Below are 24971 nucleotides of genomic sequence, written 5' to 3' on the forward strand. Positions count from 1 at the left end.
GAGCATTACTGCAGACCGTCAACGAACAAACAATGATTCACAACGAAAAAGTGTTTAATTATACGACATGAACTATTGTTTGTACGTCAGCAATCTACAGCCGTACTCGGGACTGACGACAAGTTATCGATAAATCCTTCATCGATCGATTGTGCCAGATATCCAGTGGTCGGCAAAACATTAATCATAATAGCTAAATATCAGCAGTATAACGATTTAGATTCCTTTTCAGAGTCAAATTTCTGTGCAAGAACCCTGTTTTAATAAGTCGGTTAAAACAAATGAAAATACCTAAGAGAGGACTTGGCATACCAATAAAAAATTCTGTCCAAACGGTAGAATAAAAATGACTGCAAGATGGTGTCAATGCTGGACAGTGTCCGTGGTTATTATTCAGTGGCTCGATTTTTGGGGACATCAAAAAATATCATAAGTCATAAACTATTCCATTTATATAAAAAAACATTTTTTTGTACAATTCTGTATTACTATTATTATTATTTACTTATAATAATTTTACTGGCAAGCTTAGGAGTAGAAAATATCAAGGATATAATAATACATTTTCAAAACGTTGATCCATAATTTTTCATATTATCTATTTTTTATTAGTTATTACCCCATAACCTAATAAACAATGTGATGTACTCGTCCTGGATTATTTTTTTTTCATTTACTGTAGAAATTAACGAATTCTGGTCTCTCCAATCAAAATTTAAAGAGAGGTGGCTACTAGGTGGATACTAGGTAAATTAAAAGGTTAGGGGCGTGGTAATTTTTTTTTTGATCTTCACTATCGAAAAAAAATGCACAACGTGACAGATTAATTAGATAATATTGAAGGGTTGACGTACCACAAAAAGCCTTTAGCTAGAAACCTAAACGAGTAGATCGGGTGAACGTTAAGAACGGAAAGAAAACCTAACGGGGGGAACATCACAACATAATCATACCGACGTATGATTATGTTGTGATGCATCCATCGAGTTAATTTCTATGTTCTGTTGACGAAACGTACTTCAATATGTTTTGAATACAGAAGAGTTCGTGGTTGACTTCCAACCCTCAGATCGCGTAGCTTTGAGCACCATTTTTTTCGCTGCAACGGGCACCACTTGGAAACCTAAGAAGTGCACTTACATCACAAACATGTTATACTATTGTAAATGGAAGGTAGGTTCTAAACAAAACAAATCGTACCGCAACTTGGGTAGGAACTTTCAGCAACAATTTCAACAATAGTGATTTCCTGGAGTCTTGCATTCACTTAGTTCCACGGGATACTACTCCGATGAACTGGAGGGCTTAGTTCTGTCTGATATATTAGGTAATGAACAAAGCAACATTAAATTAACAAACCACACAGGGGTGGCCTAGCGACAAAGCAATGTCCAAATCAAGATGATGTGGTTTTAATGCTTATTGAAATTTATTTCTTTAAAATGCCTTTTTGGGTCTCGTTGTGACTATTGTCGCATATTTTTGTGCACGGCTGCTTCACTTATGTCGTTAAAATTTTGGCTTTTTTGGGGTATTGTCTCGTCTTAAGCCAAAATATATTAGTGCCCGGGCCGCCCCGCATTTTCACTGAGCCACTGTATCTATATTGTTTAATTCAAATATTTGTACGACGGCCGCCGTTAACTTTATGAAATTTAAAATTTGGTCGATTTTATTGTCAGAATAAGCTCCTCGGTAATTACAATATTAACTAAAAATATATGTAAATATCGTACGCCAAAAGATAGGAATGTTTTCCTAATCTGTCACTTACCTTTGAAACATTTTATATTCGATGGCTGAATTCTTTCGTGGAATCTTGTATGTTTATAATATTAATGAACATAAAATAATTACACGAAATTTTATTTATTTAATTATCTATGACCGACCGATTTCGCATAGCACAAGCATCTTCAGGCTACAAAATTAAACTTATTGTGTTGTTTAATTTTGTACCCTAAAGATGTTTGTGCTAAGCGAAACCGGTCGGTCATAGAAAATTAAATAAGTTAAACTACGTAGTTATAAACAAAGTAGTTGTTTTATATTCATTAAGATTTTATAATTTTCCGACGGACAGTTCAAACTAAATAAACTATTAACAATGGTTCCACACGTAATACTGGAAAAAATTGGAATTTGACAATGTAGTTGAAAAAGAGATCGATGAAACTATTCTGGTCTCTGTCTAACAAGGGATGCGCGATGGTGAGAGAAGAGTGCAACTATGCAATACTTTAAGTAATTTATTTGTTTTATCTCTTTGCACTGTTAGGGCACTTCCTGTAATAATCTATTCAATGGTTAAAACTAGGTGTATTGAATAAACCTATAAATTTATCATACTTTATTATATTAAGATTACTTTTTTTTCATTTTCCTGACGTTTTCAACTACAATTAATTGTCTAAAAAATAAACGATTCGTAATCAAACACTTAACTTATGAAAGCTAACCACGCAGAATTTAAAATGTCTTGAAAAAACTCTCGACACCAAAGAACTGACACACTTCAAATGCCTACCCATAGATAAGGAAAGAAGGGAAACTTCGGCCATAAAGGCACCTCCGCCGACAGCGCATCCTGGCGGACGAAAACAGAACCGTTATCACAGAATTGTTTTGACTTCTTGATTTATGAAATATTACTAATAATTAATAAAAATAAATATTTAAAACACGTCGTTCGTCGAAGAGAGCACTTAAGTAGCCAAATAGCTGTATGTGGCTCGAGAGCGATGCTTTGTTTTTTACAGAGCAACCAAAACAATTTTTTTATTCAATCTTTTGAAAATAATTCATTTCAATATTATAAAACGACATTAAAGTTTATTGAATCGATTTCTTTTTAACAATCGGTTTAATTTTGTTTAGTTACTTCAACCATGTAGAAATCTGACGAAATATGGCCATCTTGATTTTCGTTCTGTTTTATTTTTCCATTATATCATCTGCAAGTTCAGAAGCTCAACTTTATCTGCAACGCGGGACGCGAACGACAAAATTCAAAATGTACAGGAAATACATTTCCTCTACATACATTAAACTAAACACAGTTAGAGGCAAAATGAATAAAAATACGATTACAAATTGATTTAGTTAATTTTAAAGAAACTAGAAAAAAAATTAAAACATTGGAGTAACAAACATGTATCATTTTGCTGTCCGACGATTATTTTTCAATTAAAAACAAAAAAAAATACATTTTTCCGTCACACGTCAATGACAACTACATTTTTAAACCAAACATGTACAGGAATCATTTGGTAATAAATCGTGTATATTATGTTTAAAAAAGGTCTATAAAGGTTCCTCATAGGTTATAAATGTAAGGAATGATGTAGAGGTCTATAATTTTTCTTCGTGTTTATATTACACCGCGTAATAATGTCCCTTCTCATTCCCACCGAAAAGTCGCCACAAATGTAAAAATGTCACGAATTGGCTTTATTCTTCGATTCACTTTGGACCCTGAATAATCTTTGTGATTGATGCCCCTACCATACCCCCTACGTGATGTCAGCCAACGAGGGTAGACACAAACGGCAAAACAACACAAAGAGATCTAACAGAACCAAAAGGTTTTGACCAGGGCTGAAGTAAAACCTTTAATTGCGCCAGCCCTGGAAAAACGTAAATAATTTAACGGTTTCATGACAAAACATAACATTGGCGAAAAGTGAAGATAAAAGAAGTGGAAAAACACACCTAACCTAAAAACGTAACCTATAATTTTATCACGATCTATTTTGTCTGTGTTCTGTTCTATCCAGTTACTTAATAAGCAGTATTATTCGAAATTAAAAAAAAAAAGCGAATACATTTCCGCGTGCATCAAATTTAATCAGATAAATTTTTTATTTATTTTTATTTATTTATTAAACGCCATAAAAGGCTTTTACAATAATGTGATACATGAGATTATAAGTACACAGTGGTACATAGTCGAATATTAGTATTACATTTAAGAACACAACAATATGTATACAAAACAACATTGAATGTGATACAGCTGAAATTTTCTTAAGGCATAGAATGCTACAATAATAGAAAACACTTCATTTAAACAGGATAAAATATACAGAAAAGGTGACTTGCCAACAGATATAATCTAGAAAAATATTATAATAGCGCAAATAGTAGTGAGTTTATTGTTACAATCAAATTTATCTCCACTTGGCCACTATGGCCGGAGGGTATGGCAAAGTAGCTTCAACAATTCAGGGCTGTCAGAGACTTGACAATTAAAAATATATATTTATATATTTAAAATATATTTTTCATTAAAATAATACATCCGTTAGACAATACTATAAGACATCTGAAGCAAGCAGTTTATATAGATGCGATACATATACAATTCCCATATATGTATATATGTGGAATGTATATGTATAAGAACACCATATATATGTTACACATAAAGAAGAAAATGTCAGTATGATGCACTACAAACAGACATTTAACATTTCACAAACATATCAGTTACATTCACAACCAAGTATTTTTGCCTTGATGCAAGACGATGAGGTTTTGAAAATATCAATAAGGCCTGTATACGTGTTGGCAGTGCGGTGAAAACGCGCCAACGGTGAATGATACAAATAGTTAGTGCTATGATTGTCACTGTGGAAAAGGTGGTGGAGTCGAGTTGATTTAACAGGGACACGAAAATTTATAACACTTAACATTTGAGGGCAGTCTATGAGATTGTTCAGTAATTTAAAAAGTATAAGAATGTCATTAATAGTTCGCCGGGTAGAAAAAAGTGGTAGATTTAGACCAGACATTAATGTATTGTAGCAGATATCAATTACAGGCTGTCTCAATTTGAATTGAACGTATCGAAGTAATTTTCTTTGTACTTTCTCCAAGCGGTGTAAGTTACAGGTATAAATCGGAGACAATACAGGAGATGCATATTCTAGGTGCGATCTCACAAGAGAGCAGTAGAGTAATTTAATTGACTCAATGTTTTGAAAAGTCCTTGTGTTACGCATTACAAAACCTAGAATTTGCATGGCCTTATTGGAAATTGTTTCACAGTGACGATCAAAGGTAAGTTTTCTGTCAAAAATAACACCAAGGTCTTTGATAAATGGTACTAATGCAATTTCATTATTATTTTTATTTCATAATATAAGTAAACATTTTATTTATTTATGGAGACCCTCTCTGTTACACTACTCGAATTACACCCTAAGCATACACTTATTGGTAAATCCGGCCCTGGACTATAACCCGATTCATGTAAATTTTGTATTTACGTTGTTCAATTAATGTACATACCTACACATATCTTCACAAAAATTCACATCACATAAATTTTGTCAATTTAACATTATTGTTTTTCCCCGAAGAATATATACTCATGGCCTTGGTTTTTAGAAGGCTACTTAACTGCTATGAATAAACCACCCAATAAATATATTGCGTAGAGCCTTTGGGACTGTGGCAGCCTCCATGGGGGGATGTGGTGAAGTGTGCGGAAATATTGGAGGATGAGAAGAAGGTTTCAGAGTACCTTCATCATTTTAAGGCCCCGTAGTAAGCGTTCAAAGATGGTCTGAAAAGGAAGTATGTAAATACGAATGTTAGAGGGAGAGCGCTAATATTAAAAAAAACGATAATAATTAAGCGAAAATGGTGAAAATATTTAATAAAACACGACTCATTTGAAATAGAGCAAAAATCTGTCGACAAATTCTTGAGTGCATTTAAAGATACATTGTGATTTTTTTCATGCATATAACATATTAAATAACAGAAAAAATGTGATTTTAATATTTTGTTGAGCTAACTAGCATACTTAAAACATCGTCGTAGAAGGTTATGGAAATCCTTACACAAAACATGAAGTCGAATCATAGGATCATAAGTCGCTGAAAACTTCCAAAAACTAGTCCCCCTCAACACAGGATCTCCTAGTGAGGAGGACTACGAATATAATCAAAATCTATTATACATATATATAAATATACATAATCTTGTAAAAATGTAAAAAAAGGCTATTAAGAAAAAATAATAAAAAAATGAAAAAAAAATAAAATAAAACTTTGCGATTTTTTTCCATCGAGAGAATTTTATATAATTAACGATTCGACATAAAAAATAGATATTATCTTCAAAAATATTTTTTTTTTTGTAAATTATAAACTTCAAAAGTTAACGAAAAACTTGTTGTTATAAATCGGTAGAAATTGACCTTAAGGACCGTTTCTATTCTGAATCATATCTTTCACTGTGGAACGAACTGCAAACAAAACATGTCATAAAATTTAAATTGTGCATGTGTATAAACTCTTATCAATGACATGCGTATTATTAGCGCTTGGCCAGATTTTGAACAAGTTACCTTTGGCCACATTGCCAACGATCTTACTGATCTGCTCCGAATGACGTCCTTTGTTCCAACCATTATTTCACATATTATACAACAACAAAAAAAGATTTCCATGTTCCCAACTCATTACTCACTCCAGCCGTGAAGCCTTTGTATTGTTCTTAGTTTGACAGTATTGTTATTATACAATATCACAATAAACAGACCGGAATGCTAACTCATTTTTATGAGAAAATGTAACGAAAAGCTCGCTCGCCGCGTGTATGTCCCGGTGACCACATTTCCTTTGCATTCAATGTTTTTTAAAATAATTTTTGCTTCCTTTAAAATCTCGCTGAAAGACATTATTATTATAATAACATCACAACATTATGTGGTGGGATTTACTGGAAGCGTATTCATACCACAGTGGCTTTATTGTCGCACGGAGTACGTAACAAGAAAAATAATTGTTAACAACTTTACTGAAATATACATAATAAGGTATAGTTTTAATGTATGTTGAATATGAATAACAGAATAAAAAGTTATTTAAAATAAGGGGGTAAGTATAAAATAGAGTGCAATGTATACAACATAATTTACGTAATACTAAAAATATATAAATAAGTTAATGCTAATAAATGATTATGGTTAAAAAAGATTTGCTCATTAATAAAGCAACTAATTGTCAATAGATGTCTCTGTCAGTGCCATTGATTTATCAATAAGGCAATTGTAGTAATTTCCTGTTTTACCGTACATAAACAGAAGCAAATTTTATTTTTTCTAATTTACGAACTCAAGAGAACAAGACTTTGAAACCAAGGTGCACTACCGTTATATTATTATAAAGGAATTGGTTGGATAATAAATGTGATTGACCTATTGAAAACAGTTCCTTCATTTAGCACACTCTTTATGAAAAATAGATTGGCTAGTGCAAAACACAGTGAATGGAGAATATAACACAGTTTGCCGGCTATTTTAAAAGAAGGTAAAAATCTAAACACAAGGTGGAGCTAAAGTCTTCACTCGATTTCCTGAGGCAGTAACTTTTTGTGTTTTTTCTGTTTTCTGGCCAAAAAAGTTTAGTGTGTTTTGCCTTGGGAATTCTTTTTCCCCTGATCTTCCAGGAGTCACTTTTCGATGTTGATTTCCAGATATTTATAAACTTTTCTTATTTATGTCACTTTTTATACTATTGTGGTTGTTTGCAATTTTATTGGTAATATACGAAGATTTTCTTAAAAGGTCCCCTTGCAAACCCCCAGATCTACTTTCTGGCCCTCAGACGGCAATACCTCAGAAATCTCATACAGTGAATCTGCCATTTTAAAATCAACTAAAAAAAGGATGTATTTTTTTATTTTATTTTATTTGGGAAAGAAACAGTCATTTATATATTTAGCATAAACAACAATTATTTACAATATTAGACCAATAATTTTCCATTAATTCTTAGAAATATAAAGAATAAACATTATACGGAATTACAAAATGTTATAAAAACAATTAAAGACAGTAAGTAGTAATACAATTTTTGCATGATTATAATAAAAACAATAAAATAAACAATATGATAGGATTATTTCACAAAATAAAAAATTGACTTATCAGTTTAGTAAGTTGAATTTTATATGTTTTCAAGTTACACTTGAAAATGTCTACATCTCTAGAGGCATTGTGAGTTTTACAGATACGTCCTATTAAAGAGTTTTGCGCATATTTGGCTTTACAGTGTGGTGTTCTAAATAAGTCGTTCGATCTGGTGTTGTGTTTAGGGCAAAGAAATGCAATCTTTTCTAGCAGATATGATTAATCAACAAGACTGTTTACGATTTTGTATAAGAATGGTATAGTCCCTCTTCCCCAACTAAACTCCACTCGATTTCGATTTCACAGTCTCCACAAGCACTTACTCAACGTCATCCAATAAACTTTTATTCTCATCATTCCGGTAGCCTGTACATATTTTGTTGGCCCAAAGGAGCTTCGAGCTTCGAACTAAGTAAAACCATTCATCCTCTTTCAATCATTTCTGGAGGTGTAAAAGCTGAGGGTTGTTTCCGAATCTCCGTTGATTTCCTCACGGGGTCAACCGCCAACAACTTCATCAAAAACATCTTCATTTCATCAAATTCAAATTTCAAGGCTTAGATTCCATCTTTTCATGTCACTCGCATGGGCGTGGTCAAATCTGACCGACCGCAGAAATCCTGTCTTCACTTTTAACCCCCCCACATATCAGCAATCCCATAAATGCCTTGTTGATTCATCATATCTGTTAGAAAGGATTGCATTTCGTTGCCCCAAGCAAAACACCAGATCGAACGATTTATTTAGAATACCACATTGTAAATCCAAATACGCGCAAAACTCTGTAATAGTACGTATCTGTGAAACTCACAATGCCTTACGAGATGTAGACATTTGATATCATATAAAATTCAGCTTAATAAATTAATAAATTAAAATACTTTTATTTTATTCGATTTTTTTTGTTGTGAAAATAACGTTATTATCACCCGTAGTGAATAGTATAGCTATGCAAAAAGTTGTATTTTTTCTATTTGTTTTTAATTTTATGTATTTCTTTATAATGTTTATTTTTTGCCATTTAATATGTTGTGTAGGTAAAAATACTAAATCAACATTTAACTCAATGGAACTTAATTGGTCTAGAACATATGAATGTTTATTGTTATATTTTTTTACTGTACTGTTTACTGTTTGCTTCCTAAATAAAAAGAAATAAAAAAAAAAAAAATTAAAAAAAGACTTAATTACAAGGACACCTCTGAGGGCAACATTTCCTGGAAACTCGCCCATTCTGTCACCACCTTTGGAGGACAATCTCTTCGCTCTCACGCGTATGCTTATTTTTTAACTCATTACCGGTTGAAATGTACACTTATCCCACCACTCAATGTTTCGATTGCTACTGTTTTGGTCATACAAAAGCTGCATGCAGATCCCTGCCCAGATGTTTAAAATGTGAAGAAAGCCACCCAAATGACCAATGTCTTTCTTGCTCTCCACCTAAATGTTTCAACTACTCAGGATCTCGTTCCGATATCAATGTTTCTTGCCCAGAACAATCTCGACAAAAAGATTGACTTTTCTATGGCCTCTCAGAACTTGTATTTTCTGCAGGCTTCTTAACTATTCCCGCCTGCTTGAAAATCATTTGCTGAGGCTTTATACAGTAAGCTCTTCATCCAACCTCTAAATGTTCCCTCTTCAACAAAATTTCTTCACGTTCAACTAGGTTCACGTATAAAAACTCTAAATCTAAACCGGCTCCTAGATATGATCAGCAACAACACAACTCACTATTCTTAAGCTACAATGGTTCATCTCTTCCAAATGCAAAATGGGTCCGCAAATAATTATAATCCGTCTTCAACAAACTCTCTCAGCCTTTCTGAAAATTCTCCTCAGACAATTCTTTACTTATCCAAACCCCTATTATGCTTCTAAATGACCTAATTTTTTCTAAAAACTAACTAATCTACCGTCGAACGCTGCTTTTATTATTTAAACAAATCATTTATTCTAATGCCAGAATTCTGCCGTGGAATAGCCGAAGCGCTATTTCAAACAAACCTAACCTACGTAAACTATTAAATTCAAACCTTATTTGTGTGGCTGCTATCTTTGAGACATGGTTTACTTCATCCATCTGCTTTAATATGGGAGGATCTTTGTCTCCGCGATAATCGCTCGGAACGCACGGGCGGTGAATCTGCCTTTTTATAAAAAAAATTTTTATATTATTTTTTAAAAAACAATTTTTTTCCAATAAATAATTAAACCCCCCCAGTGCTGACTTCTAAAAGGTTACAGCTTAAATAAAGGACGCATACCGTATTTCAATCTATCTTCTTTCAACAGCCCACTTCAATAAGCAAACTTGGTTGCAAAACGTTCTTCAAATAAACCCTCCTTCTTCACATAAGGCAATTTTAATACCCATTTTCCCTGTCTGTCTATATGTGGTTCTGATTTCTCTGACCGAGATTGTCGAATTGTGGTAGATTTCCTAGATGAATCCAACGTTTTGCCTTTGAATGACGGAGCACATACTAGTATCTCATGCCACAACATAAACCCCAGTGCAGTGGATCACTTCATGTGCTTTACTAGTCTGGCTCTTCTCGCCTCGTGAGTGGTGTCCCCCAACCCTTGCTCCAGTCATCGCTTCCCGATCACCATCACTTATCAAACTTCATTCCAATCAGACATGTCCCATATTTCGTTGACGTTTAAAACACCAAAAACTCCACATAATGTGATGAATTTAACTCACATATGGATAAGCTGCTACTAAATTTACCCGCCACCGATATATTAATGTCAAAGATGACTCTAATGACTTCAAATCAATGCTCATAACTGAAATAAATAAATCAAATCCTCCTCCTCCATCAATAACTAAATCTCTTTAAAAAAACTCACTCCCTGGTGGGATGAGATTTTTTTTTTTTTTAGTACCTATATAATCTTTATTTAGGGTTATTAACAATCATGTGCGCTACCCGACTCACTAGACAATATCTGTTCTGAGCCGGGTAGCAGTATCATTACATAGCAAAAGAATACATAAAATAATTTAGATATATATATATAAAAATAATTGAACAATCTTAATCTGAACTAAGTGCTTTGAAATCTATCTAATCTAATATTCCAATGAAATTCGGAAAGTCAAATCTGTCTCCTACCGTTGCATCATGACTATGGAGTACCATATTATATACAAAAACGCCGAAAGGGTATTGAGGTCAAATCAAAGATCCGGGTGGTATAACTTCTGCAGTTCGGTATCTCCGAACACAATAGATTCGGAAGTTTGGTCTGCAATTCGAAGATTTCGATCCTCCTTCAATTCAACATTTCCTCGAACGTCTTAGGTAGAGGTGATACACCCTACAGCGTAATCAAAAATAGTAATTATAATGTTAGTAAGTATGTTAATAAGCCACTTCTTGATCATCTTAAATATAATTTTCCAGACTGGCATATTTCCTGATGACTGGAGTTTCTCAAATAATCATACCAATCCTAAAATCGCTCAATTCTGGATCTAACTACAGGCCAATGGCTCTTTCATCCATCCTCAGTTTAGTAAATATTTAAAAAAAACGGTTAGAATTTTTCGAGAGTAAATAGCTTCTCTCTCGTCTCAATTTGGATTTAGGAAAAAAAATCTAATCAAGATAACCTTGTCATCATCAGCACTGATATTAATTTATCCATTTATAACCTGGTAGTTTATCTTGCAGTCTTTATAGACATAAAAGGCACCTTCGATAATGTTTTTATCCCGATCCAGAAAATAAAACTTTTAGGTCTCGGCCTACCCCCCCATGACTGTCCAATGTGTTATTAATCTGTTTCTTGTGCTACCAGATATTACTCCTCAAAGTAGATCTATTTGTAAGGGTCTACCTGAAGGCGATGTTTTATTCCCCTTGCTGTATAATATAATAAACACGTACGATATGCATGTCACTTTTTCCCCTTAAGTAAAAGTTATTGAGTTCGCAGATGACATGGCTTATTTCTTATCATCCAAAACATCCCACCCGCTGTAAAATATCTAAATGAAGCCACGGATGCCCTTTGCACATAGATCACTTCAAAATTATCTGTATATCTCAGATGATTATTAAATTATCCAAAATGATCTTCTTCCCTTATACAAATATAAATATAGTCACGTCAACCTATCCCCTACAATTTTAGAAGGGATCGACATTTTTAAAAGCCATTCCAATCTCCCGGCCCGTACTGTCAATTATATGTTCAATAACATTATTCCATCTAAATGGCCTTCCATTTTATGTACTGATTCATCCAAATCTTCTTCTTAACTATTGTATAGGATTATTCTGGTAAATGTTAATACCTACTTTTACCAGAATAATCCTGATGACAGAATATTTCATTCAAATCCAAACCAATTTTCAATATTTTTAGCCGAGTGCATTGCAATAATTGAATCTCTCAAATATATAATCGAATATAATTTTGAACATTCCTTTGTTCTCTATGACTCTCTCAGTTTCCCCTAAAAACTTAAAACCAGTCCTCCTTTTCATCCTTATGCTAACTTTGTATGCTTTGCTGATTTGGATTCCTGAACATGTTGGCATCGTGCGTAACGATATTGCTGAGTCGTTGGCAAACAAGGAGTATCCAACCCTATTTCTAATGATAATAATAATTAGATGATTTGTACAGCTCCGTTTTTTGTGAAAAATCACCTCAAATGAACCACATTCACTTTGACATTTTTTCCATCCTCAAATATATATATATTTATATCCGCTATGCTTGAGCAGAATATTGGCACATTGCTAGTCAATCCAAGGGAGTCTGCTATCCCTCAATACAAAGGACTATCCCATCAAAACCTTAGTTTCAACAATTCCCCCATTTTTCCAAAAAAGAAATTTCCTCACTTATTTGAATAAGGATTAGATATTGTTCTGTTCCACCTCACCTTTATAAAATGCACGTGCTTGACTCCCCAAATCGTATATTCTGTGTTCTAGATCAGAGAGTTCCCACTTCTAGAAGTGGGAAGTTTTGATCACATGTTTTTTGGATGTCCCTCTCTAAACAAATATCCTCTATCAAGCCTTATCTAAAATTGCCTCCCCTCCATTTCATTTCTTCTAAGATTTAACACCACTCCAATCTTCCATATAATTTTTAAATTTACCCATTTAAACAACAACAAAAAATAACCTTCCCTTTCTCCATAACTTTAAATGATGGTCTGAAACTTCCTTCAAGGGTGAAAGCCAGAAACATTTGAAAAATTAAAAAGAACTTTGGAAATAAAAATAATTATTATAAATAACACAATTATTATACAGCGTTCTTATTCAAAGTCTTCTTCTGCTTCGTTCTTCTTCTGCTTACTTCACAAATGTCAAAGTCGTGATGACATAAGATGCCATCCATGAGTTGACTGTATTGTAAAATGAGTTCAGAATTTACTTTGTTCTAACTCTTTTGATTCCTAGCTTATCTCTAAGCTTTAGCTATGGATTTTGTTATCAATTCTTCAAATTTTTATTATTTATTCTTGGTACTTTATGAGTGCCTCGTTCATAATACATTTTGAAAAAGATCTCATTTTTAAACTAAATAATTTAATATTGCTTCTACGAGTATGTTAAATTAAAATTTACTCCAGAAAGGACTTAAAATCTGTTCTAATCCTGGATCTCTTCAAACACAAAGCAAGAGCTTGACCTAATTCTCAACTTTTATCTTTCTTTTTTAAAGTCTACAGTTAATTGAAGCTTAAAGACCAGAGCTTTAAGCCGTGGTTAATTGAGCCATTAAGATTTTATATGTTGGATGTCATTGCTTATTGATGATTGCTTTTATAGAAGACGATAGATCAAGTATTTCATGCTATTTTACGGGCTAATGGGAATAAGGGTCATGATTAATGAAGGAATAAAAGTTTCCCCCGCAAACGAGACAAATCGATCTTCCTACAGCATATTGATTTAATCTCCGGTCAGCTCAGAAATACATTCTGTCGCTTGAGTTTGTCCCATTGATCCTTAATCTACGACACACTACACTCGTTTTACAACCCGGCTACACCTAGTTTCACCACTTTTTTCAAGACTTTTAATTTTTAAACAATTGTTAAATAAATAAAACTTTTAAAGCTCTTTAGCCAACAGTGGAAAGAATATTGCGAGTTGAACACAGTTATTTGATCTCTTAATATAATAATCTTTTCGAATGTCCAGAGACCGGACCTCAACGCTTGAAATTATGCTTTTCAGGTTAGATTACAAAATTATAATTAAAATGGCATTTGTATATATTTTTGTGCCATGGCTGATGAAAAATAATTATATGTTAACGTAGCTGGCTTAAATACTTAATAAAAGGCAAAAGGTTTTTTTTCCTTGACAGTCTTCATGAGTGTTTTATTGGATTATTTTAATAATTTTAATTTTAGCAAATAGTATCACGAAAATTTCATACGTAAATCTCCCCCAACATCAGACACGCGTAATAGTTTTTGTTAACCCTCCACCTAACGTTTAATTTTCTAAAAACTCTGAACACTTAAATTATGTTTTAATAATATAGGTATTTCCAATAAGAGGTGTTATTTTGAATAGCCCGTTATTTAGGTAGATGTTACTTTTAAAGCTGTCATTTTTTGACATAAGACATGTAGAAACTACGCCATTAACAAAAATGGAACGATACACGATTCGACAAGGCATTGAAATTTTTAAAATTCACTTGAGTGAATCAAATGCAAATCATCTTGAGTGATGAGGCCCATTTCCACCTCTGTGGCTTTGTCAACAAGCAAAATTGTCGCATCTGGGGCTCGGAAAACCCGAAAGTTATTGTTGAAAAGCCTCTCTATCTTCAACGTGTGACTGTTTGGTGCGGTTTATGGTCCGGCGGAGTCATTGGACCTTACTTTTTTGAAAATGAGGCTGGAGCAACAGTTACGGTGAATGGATTGCGCTATCGAGAGATTATTAATTATTTTTTATAGCCGGAATTGGATGATATTGATCTGGAAAAGGTTTACTTTCAACAAAACGGCGCTACGTGCCACACAAGCAACGAAATCATTGATCTTTTACGATTGAATATCAAAATAACACCTCTTATTGGAAAACCCTGTACATTCGCTTTTTAAAAAGAGCTGGAAAATAATCATAGTTGCTGTATTAAAATTAAATAATTTTTTTAAATTCCGTTATTAACTGACAATATGACGGGTTGTTTCAGAGAATTTTATCAATTCTTCAAATTTAAAAGATAATTTTCAAGTTCTGTGTAAGTTCTTTTCAAGTTCTGTTATTATTTCAGTTCTTTTAAGTAACCGGCCTATAATTATATTATAACAGAACTTGAATAAGACATTCACAGAACTCACAAATGAACGTTGAAATTCGATAAATTGTTCAAATTCTATGAAGCAACCCATCCTTCGATGTTTGTTTTCCGGTCAGCTTTGGGAATATAACCCTCCACTTCATTAAGTTACTTTTAAAAATAGGCAAAATTGACACCCTCGCCCGGAAACAAAATAAAACGATGATAGTTGAATTCAATAAGGCGGCATGAAAACACATCACGACCCGAAATGGTAAAAAAGAATTTTGTTTTCACCGCGACATTACCTACCTAATCATGCAATACGCCATATGGAAATACAATACAGGATGTCATGATTCTACATGATAGTACAAGTGAAAAAAAGTTTTAATGTAGTTTTTAGTTTAAAAAAAATCGAATTGTTTGTATGGGAAAATAAAATATTCTTCTATGCAAAAATATTTTGTTATTTCGAAAAAAGTTATTTATTTTTTTTACTTCTATCATCATGTAGATTCACCTCCCGAAGTTATCGCACCCTGTATATTTCGTAAATTTTCTTCCCTTCAGCGCTTTCAGGGTTGGAACTAAACAAAGTGCCTTCCGTCGGCAGAAGGCCGCCTTGAAAGCTCACCGCTACCCTTGAATACATTACACATTTGAATTATGTACGTACGTTTTGGAAAACCATTATTTAAAATGTTCCTAAAATGCAAACAGATCTCTGGGTTGAAGGTGATCTCAAACGTGAAATATTTAGAATGTGCAAACAGAAAAAGATAATATTACGACAGAAAATACATTGTTTTACAAAAACACTGAAAAGAAACGGCTCTCATCATCAGCGAAGATGACAATGTCTAGATTGTGGGAAGAGTGTTTTAACGCGTATAGAGTCTCCACAAACTAAATGTGTAGATTCTGGGGAAAAGTGTGTTTACGCGTGTAGAGTCTTCAAAAACTAATCATGCAAACTAAATGATGCTTTCAAGATTAAAGTTTATTTGTAAGAGCATTAATATTTATTTTACTTACACGCTTCCAGGCAAACTTTCAATCGTTTTTATGTGTTGCGGCGGCCTTATTATATTTATTTTTACATAAAGATATAAATATATATATATATATGTACATATTTTAAAAAGAACTAGTTGAATAGCTATGCGTTGCCCGGGCTGTATTCTGCTTTAAGAGGTGGGAAAAGGGAAGAGGTGGTTTTTCGAAATCTCACGTAGGCCGTGACCTTATTTTTGTTTTGAAGTCAAGTGTGCAAAATTTCATTAATCTCAGAATAAGACTGTAGAATTTTATTAAAAAAACCTCACACTCTGTCACACACGATAAAAGTTTTTTTTTTTGTTTTTAAATAACCGATTCAAATCATTTTAGGAATTTTTGTTGGGTAATAAAAAAAATAATGTTCTGTAAGACAATCAAAGTTCATGTATCTGTCTTTCTTGCACTACTCCTTAAGGGAGTTAAATAATGTAAAATCTTATGAAAAATAATTTTATTTTGATCAAAACATATTCCCGTTAAAAATTAAGGACTTGTTTAGCCCCCGTTAACCCTTCAAATGTGATAAGAGGGACCTCTTTGAAGTTATTTACACGGTTCACTTCATTGGGCAAATTCGGAGAAACCTCAATAATATAATGACTGTTTTCAATCATCTCTCCTATCCTCACACCGTACGTATAAAAGAAAAGCTCAATAGGTATAATAAAATGTAGAGTTTACTTATTTACTTTCAAAAGCCCTTCTTAATCTTATCGTTAAGGAGAAAGTCGCTATAATTTTCCCTGAAAACCGTCTTAGGATTTCTTTACACTAGCTCCACACAGGAGGCTCTGAAGAAAATTATTTTCCTCAAGGCCTATGCCATCTTCTATGGATGCTGTGGGGAGGGTATTTTTAAGGAAAAGAATGAGAGAAAGTTCTGTGTAGGAAAAAGATATAATGGGTGGGTAAAATAAAATCAAACAATAGGATACGTTAAGTGTATATAGAGAGAATCCTGCCAGAGACATCACAGAGTCTCCCTGAACTTGTCTATGTCCTGCAGCCTGATCAGCCTGATCCAGCCTGTCACACAGTAGGTGTGCAGACTTATCCCGCCAAGACGTAGACAAACCTCACCCCATGAAGGGGGCACCCCAGTTAAGTCATCAAACGTAGCGAACCATATGCCCATATAACCCAAGGCAGAGGTGTTGGTTATTCAATAAATGGTTCTCAGGGCAGTGGTATCCATACTCGCCTCCGAAATAGGATGAACTCTGATTTTGTGAAATTTGCATAGCTTTTCTTTTTTTTGATTTTCTAGGACAAAGCAATCAACAATGATTTCCATCACGATCTTTAAAATGTCCATTTAACCCCTTCGATACCAGAGTTTTTCCTCCGGAACATGAAGAAATATTTAATATCTCTGGATTTTGTTAAACAAATATCACCGTGTTTTGCATCGCTTATGAACGATATTCCTCATGGCCACTGTTTTTTTTCCCTACGTTTCAATCCTTATTCTGCCAATAAATACCGTTAGTATAATGACAGCTCCCGTTTGCTTGGAATGCAGGACATTATTATTTTTATTTTTACTTTATATTTATGCATGTTACACTGTAACTTTTTTTTTATAAAAAAAGTGTTTGTGTGGTAGGTGTTGGCTAATAAAAAATAACCCTTTGTGGTCTTCAAAAAATTCATAAAAAAAGCTTAATTAGTAGGCAAAAATAAATTATTTACCAAAATCTTTATTAAGCATAAACTATGGTCTAGACATGGAAACAAAATTGTTTCCATTGTCAAAAAAGAACCATATCGTTCAGAACGGCGTAGGGAGAAGTCGGTACTACTTGCTAATGCACCACATAAAAAATCGAGAATCCTTGTCAATTATGTTTCCATCGACCTACTTCGAGGTAAAGGTTGCATAAACACAAAACCGAACATATTTTTTACGTTGGCGACCTCTTGCCGTTCGCATAAATCAACCGATAAAATTGAAATACGTCGTGCAATATCGGTGCAAATGCTGGTCAGATCGGCCAGTTCCCAATAGCGCCCATTGTCCGAACTTCCCGTCTCCCCATTAGGCGTCCAGCGATCGAGCATCGGCATTGCTAGTCGATTTAGGCGTCGGCGTCGGGTTAAATACAGCGTGCTTGTTACGTTGTCATGGTTAAAGTGGTGTGGCAACCCTGAGAATGGCCGGACACCAGGAATAATCAACACAATATAGAGTAAACACATTCTTGTCTTCATTATAAAACTTAACATGACACGTATTTATATCAATTGATCGTGTTTTGTCTTTCTGGAGCGTATCCATAACAATAAATGCCTGCAATAACTTCAAAAACATCGTAATGAAACAGTTTTTCTTTAGTTCACTTATTCTTCGTTCTGTTGGGGAGCCCATGGGATAGTGATTTATTTTCGTTAAATTAAATTTTGATTGTTTTACTTAAAACAAAAGCAAGTATTGAGAACCCACAAAGGCGCGGTATGAGTGTTGGGAATATAAAATTTGGACAAAATGCGGCAAGTATGTTTCCAGTATGTTTCCAGTAAATTCTTAATTCAAAGGTCGTTTTTTGTACGGTGTTTTCGTATTTAAAAGATTCGTCGAATACTACATTCTACATCACGGGTGTGACTGAGATGACAAGATACGCTTACTCGCTTGCACCTAGACGAATATGCAATGCTGTATGAGACGGCCTTGTGCCGTAGGTTGTCCTTTTTATACTTGTATTGGTACGTTCGCTTTCTCACTTTTTTCTAATGACGCTTCTTGAAACAATCAAAATAATTGTATTTTTAATCATGATAAATAATTTACGTGTATTCACGAATGAAATATAATGCAAAAGCTTTCATCACACACAAGGCATTTTAGCACTATTAGAGAGTTTAGTACTAAAATTACAAAATCGAAAGCGCGGCAATTGACGTTTCTTTTGCTTGCCACTTTGAAAACTCATTAACATCATCGTTATAGTTATAATCTTAGATGAAAGTTATAATATACGAGTTAAATTCACCTATAAGTAGAGTTGGTTTAAAAAGTAAGGATTTTAACTTTCAAATAACTGCTAAGATCACTTTGTGTATGCACAATGACCGTTTATTTCTTTTGTATAGTATTTTATAACGCAGTTGTTCCTCGTGGGTATAGTTCCAGCTATATATCGATGTACTCAGTAATTACAAAAATACTACTGACATTAAAAAAATCTTCGATCGTTGATTAGTTCCTGCATTACTTGTCTACAAAGATACGTACGTCATGTTTTGGCTTAGTAAGTGGTCAGATATTCAGAAAAGATTTCAAGAACTGCAATTATAATATTTCTAAAAATTAAGTTTCGATCGATCCCTCTGCCAGCCCTGAAGGTCCCGGCATGTAATTGGCCTTTTCATATAAATGACGCCGGGACCAGGCTTCTACATTCGATCGCTCTGATTCACCCACATGTTCGCCGCTACCGATGTTTATCTACCGCGAAATAAATCCCTGATCGGAACATTCATATTCATTCCTCGCGCTGCGTGGCGCTTCCTATTGCATGTGCAACGTTCATTAATTGCCAATTTATTTTATGAACATCGTGATTGTGTTCTTATTCTTAAAACATTTCAGAAAATTTTACTACACAATGGGATGCGGGTATGGGTACCGCCGCCCCGAGAACCATTTTTTGCATAACCAACACAAATGGTTCGCTACGTTTGGTGACTTAGCAGGGGTGCCCGGATTCATGGCGTGAGGTTTGTCCGGATCTTGGGGACGGATGCGTTTGCCCACTAACTGCGTGGCAGGTCGGATTGAGGGAGACCTTATGACCTCTCCAGCAGGACTCTCAGAACATCGCCTTGCACCGCAGTGGGAGGGATCGATTCATACATCCGTCTCTCCTGAACACACTGACCCCCAGTCAGAAACGACTATAACCACAACAAAAATTGGACACGAAAATCGTACGTGTATTTGGTTCATCCGATCCGATAGTCTGTTCAGACAATCGGAAAGCGGACATTCATATTCCCGGCCTTTACAGTGAACATGTAATGACATTACAAAATAGTATATTATATAAATTTCTACGCCAAAGAAGAGCACTGGATCTTGAGTTTGATGCAAGAGTAATGTGCAGAATTCACACACATATCTGCCAGGCGGATCTTGATCCGCCATGTATTCCCGAGCCGATCCGTGTGTGAATGAACGCACGGATCGGTTCGCCGAGCATGACCTCATTCGCAATCGATGAGCATGACGTTATTCAGTGATGGTACGCCCAAATTTTATTTCCCTAGATTTCAGAATGAGTTTGTATTAGGCGTATTCCAAACTTTCCTGAATTCCCAGAATATTTCATAATTAAAGACAGAACCAAAATTTTATAGTTTCCCCACATTTTGTGCTTTTTCTCTTTTTCATAAAAAGTGTTTTCTCTAGATCTAGGAAAATTTCCTTAGAAATACCATCACTACCGCTACTCGACTGTCCGAATTTTCGGATGTCCATGTTTCCATGGGCGGATTTGCTTGGCGGACAGATTCGCCCAGCTGATCCGCGTGTTAATTCTGCGCATTAAACACAAAGGAATGTAATGCATCTTACGTACTAGGAAGAGGTAACACTAATGAAAATAAATATAGTTTGAATTAATTAATTTATCGTTTTGTATTGATAATGTTACGAGTGTTCAGTATTTTTTTAATTGTGGTTTAAATTTTTTTAGAAGACCTATTATCATTTTTACTTTTTCGGGAAGACTATTCAAATATTTAATCTCTTTGTAAATATTATTATTGTGGATGTTATACAGAAAATAAAGCTGTATTTATTCCTCAAAAATACTCTTTTCAGTCGTTACATTCACTTTGGTATGTTTATATCAGGACACAGTGTCCTTGTCTGCGAACAATTTAAAACCTCATTTCAAATCCTTTTTACTGAAAACCATTACATTTTGCCTTATAATGACTCATCACAAAGAGTTTCTCAATTTTGCAACCCCATGTCAACTGCATTTTACGTTAAAGGGTATTTCGCTGATTGTTGTAGCTACTCATATATCGCATACTCCTAACGTCTCTCTAATCTCACAGTTTAATGAAATGAAGAGAAAGTATTCAAACTATTGCTAACTTGTCAAAAAAGTGAGGTCGAATCAGAAAATACCTCTAATAATGGAAGGGAATTATCTGCCCATGACTAGAAATATTTTTGTTGATTACAACGTGAACCTTCAATATATTCTGACAAGTGTAACCAACATATACTTTGTGAAGAGTCATCCTCATTAATCATTGTACCATTATTTGCCGATGTTCAGAATAACATTGATTTCGTGTTTGTCCAACTTTCAGGTTTGGTACAATCATTAAATTTGTTTATTGAATGCTGGGAAATGGAGATCCCGACTACACTCTCGTATTAATACTTAATTATTTTTTTAAATCATAATCTAGCTCTACTTCGAGATATTGTTTTACGTAGGTACCTAGGTTTTAGTTTCAAAATTACATTTTATCAGGAATGCTCTGTCTATCTTTCGTTAAAAACTCAAATGGACAAATTCTGGTTATAAAAGTAGCACTGCCTTTTCTTCCACAAATTTCTAGTTTAAAGCTTTCTTAAAATATATTTTAATTAATATTTCATACGTACCTATGTGGCCACGTCCATTCGTGCTAATAATTTTCACCTACAATGAGTCCGGGGATAAAGTGCACTAACTTCGATGCTATGATGATAGGACAAGACAAAATGATAATTAACTGTTTTTAAAGTTTTGGTAGTTTAGAGGTAAAACTTTTGAAATGTATGTAGGAAGAAAATAAAATTCTTCAAGGGAAAAATATTTTTGTTGGGGAAAAACAATGAATTTTTATATTTTTTATTTATTTATCTTTTTTACTTATAGCATTATCTAGAATTACATGGCAAAGTTAGTCCACTTTACCTCTGGACACCTGTATAATATTCTTTGGAGGGTTCGAAGAAGTTGCGGGGCGATTCGAAAAAGAAGCATGTTTACGATAGGTAGAAAGGCTGATAGAGATATTGAAAAAAGGGTAAATGCAGGAAATTTCATAAATGGAGAACGCAAAGCTAACAGTCCACAATAGAGTGCTGGTACCTACAATAACTTATGACAGTGAGACATGGACCTGGCAGACGAAGGACAAAAGTAGACTGAATGCTGTAGAAATGCGATCCCTAAGTATGTGTGGTAAAACCATGATCGTGTGTAATGTGTGTAGATTCGCAAATAATGCAAGACTGTTGTAAGCGCAATAAGAAAGATTTAAAAAGTGACACTTAGAAGTTTTGGGTATGTAGAGCGAATAAACGAAGAAAGGAGTGTAAGGAGAATATATGACGCGAATTTGATTAGTAGAAGAAGTCAGGGAAACCCGAGGAAGACATGCTAAGATCAAGTGAACCAGATACTTAATTCGGACCATGTCAAGAGTCAGAATAACAGAAGAGTATTTATGAGACTATGTATGAATACGATCAAGGCAAGGAGTGTGTGCCAAGGCGGCCGTTGTGAATCGGCGTTATGATTGGTTAGTTTTAGTTAGTTAATATCATTGAATTAGAAACTTATTTTAATCACATTTTAATAACAGAATGCCTAGTTAATTTAACTCTCAAACAAAGAGCCGCGACTTGCGTAGGTATGAATATACAATTAATTTAGTGTATTGCAGTGAAAAGCGTGTGGCAGCTATAAGCAGCTAGAGCTGCGAGTAACGTGGCTCGATGTTCATGAGCGCCTGGTTGTATGTGTGTATAGTATAAGTGTATAGTATAAGTGCCTACAGATTGTACGTGAGGCAGAAGCCATACATCATTAGTGGTACAGTATTCAGGTGGTTCGCTCTCATTCATTTCACGCCCAGGAGTGGGTCATTCCAACTTTTTAAAATTTCATTTCGGCTCTCAATTTCTATGGCATTCGCGAAGCCAAAAAAAGTTAAAATGATTTTGCAATTTTCGCCTTTTTAGTATTAAATTTGAAATAAATCTTCTGGAAAGCGGTTCATTAATTATTAAAAAGGCACTTAAATAATTCTGAAAATAAAGGACCTACCATCTGTCCTACAGTTTCCTTGATGGAAAATTTCCGCCGTCCATCGTTTTTTTAAGATACTTTCAAGACAAAGGCAGTTTTATCGAATTTGATATTTTACGAGAGTGAGTCAGCAAATTCGGCAATCCATATATTTTCTATAATTTTTTTAGTGTTATTGTTACTCGAAATAGTAGTCACGGAGAGGTTTTGTACGCATCTCATCTACCGCATACCCCCGATCATCAGACTCTCAAAAACGCGTAAAACTATTTGCGTGTGCCGTGCTGTCAAGTCAATACATAATAAACTATATTAATATAAACTTTAAAACAACCAGTACCGAGAATAGAATTGTTCTACAAATGCGCGTTGTGTCCTCTGCACTTTCCCTATGCAACATATTTCTCCTCACGCGCTAATTTCATCGTCAAATATCGTCATACGATTACACAAATTAAACATCATATTTATGTTCTAAAAGAGTCGAATAGCCTCATTATCTCTCTAATAACCAATCAAAGTGTTATTATATTTTACAAGTACACCGCATATAACGAAAAAACTTTTTTTTTAATTTAATTAAAATCTAATTCAATAATATAATTATTAAGTTCTGCAAGTATTTTTTTGAAAATGGACAGTTTAAAAATGGCCTTGAAAGCCGAAACAGCTGTAACAATAACAAACACCAAAAAATACTTTCAGAACTTAATAATTATACTATTTTATTTGATTTTAATTGAATTTTAAAAATATATTAAATGTAGTTCTACGAATTAAACACAAAAACAATAAATAGAAAAAAAACGGTTAGTTTTAAAAAAATCTATAATGCGCAAAATAACTACAGATTAATATTCGTTCTGGAAATTCGAATGATTGTATGAAGTGATTCATTACATTCATGAACATTTTTTTAGGAAGTTAATAATATCATCATTATGAGAATCCTAGCCCCATCTCATCCTGTTACATGATTCACCTCCACACCATTTAGCCACTTCTGCTTGGGACTCTTTCGTTACAACGTTACAGGATTCACCTCCACACCATTTAGCCACTTCTGCTTGGGACTCTTTCGTTACAACGTTACAGGATTCACCTCCACACCATTTAGCCACTTCTGCTTGGGACTCTTTCGTTACGGCGTTACAGGATTCACCTCCAAACTATTTAGCCACTTATGATTGGGACTCTTTCGTTACGACGTTACAGAATTAACCTCCACACCATTTAGTCACTTTTGCTTGGGACTCCTTGGGACGCTATTTGATCACTCCAACGCATCTTCCTCAGCTTCTCCTGCCTTCCACTTTACCGTGTCCAAAATATCTTAAGCATGCCACACATGCTCAGTTGCGTCTGTACTGTCAATTCAAACGCATTGCCGTTGTTTCTACACACCCAGACGCTCAATTAAAACTGTGCGATCAGGCTTTGGATCAGGCAGTATGGTCTGATTTGTCGGTAGGATGTCATTTTATATCAGTGCTATCCATAATTTCAGTTCGAAGCAGATTTGGATGCCTCCGAATTTTCATGTTCTTTTTTATAAGTGCATCGTATATTCTTAATATTTTATGACAAATGTGATTTATTTGCATGGGGCTCGGTTTCCTTCAATTTACTAATTATTATGCTGCTTCTCTTTTGGT

The 24971-nt window shown here is 34.2% G+C and overlaps 1 protein-coding gene across 1 annotated transcript in view; it reads left to right on the top strand.

Moving 5' to 3' along the window:
- Positions 1-24971, top strand: part of LOC149424344 (uncharacterized) — a 205872-nt gene that overhangs the window by 156543 nt on the left and 24358 nt on the right. The gene's annotated exons all lie outside the window — the stretch shown is intronic.

This window comes from Hesperophylax consimilis, chromosome 4, assembly GCF_061612785.1.
Source record: "Hesperophylax consimilis isolate HC1 chromosome 4, BYU_Hcon_1.0, whole genome shotgun sequence".
NCBI lineage: Eukaryota > Metazoa > Arthropoda > Insecta > Trichoptera > Limnephilidae > Hesperophylax > Hesperophylax consimilis.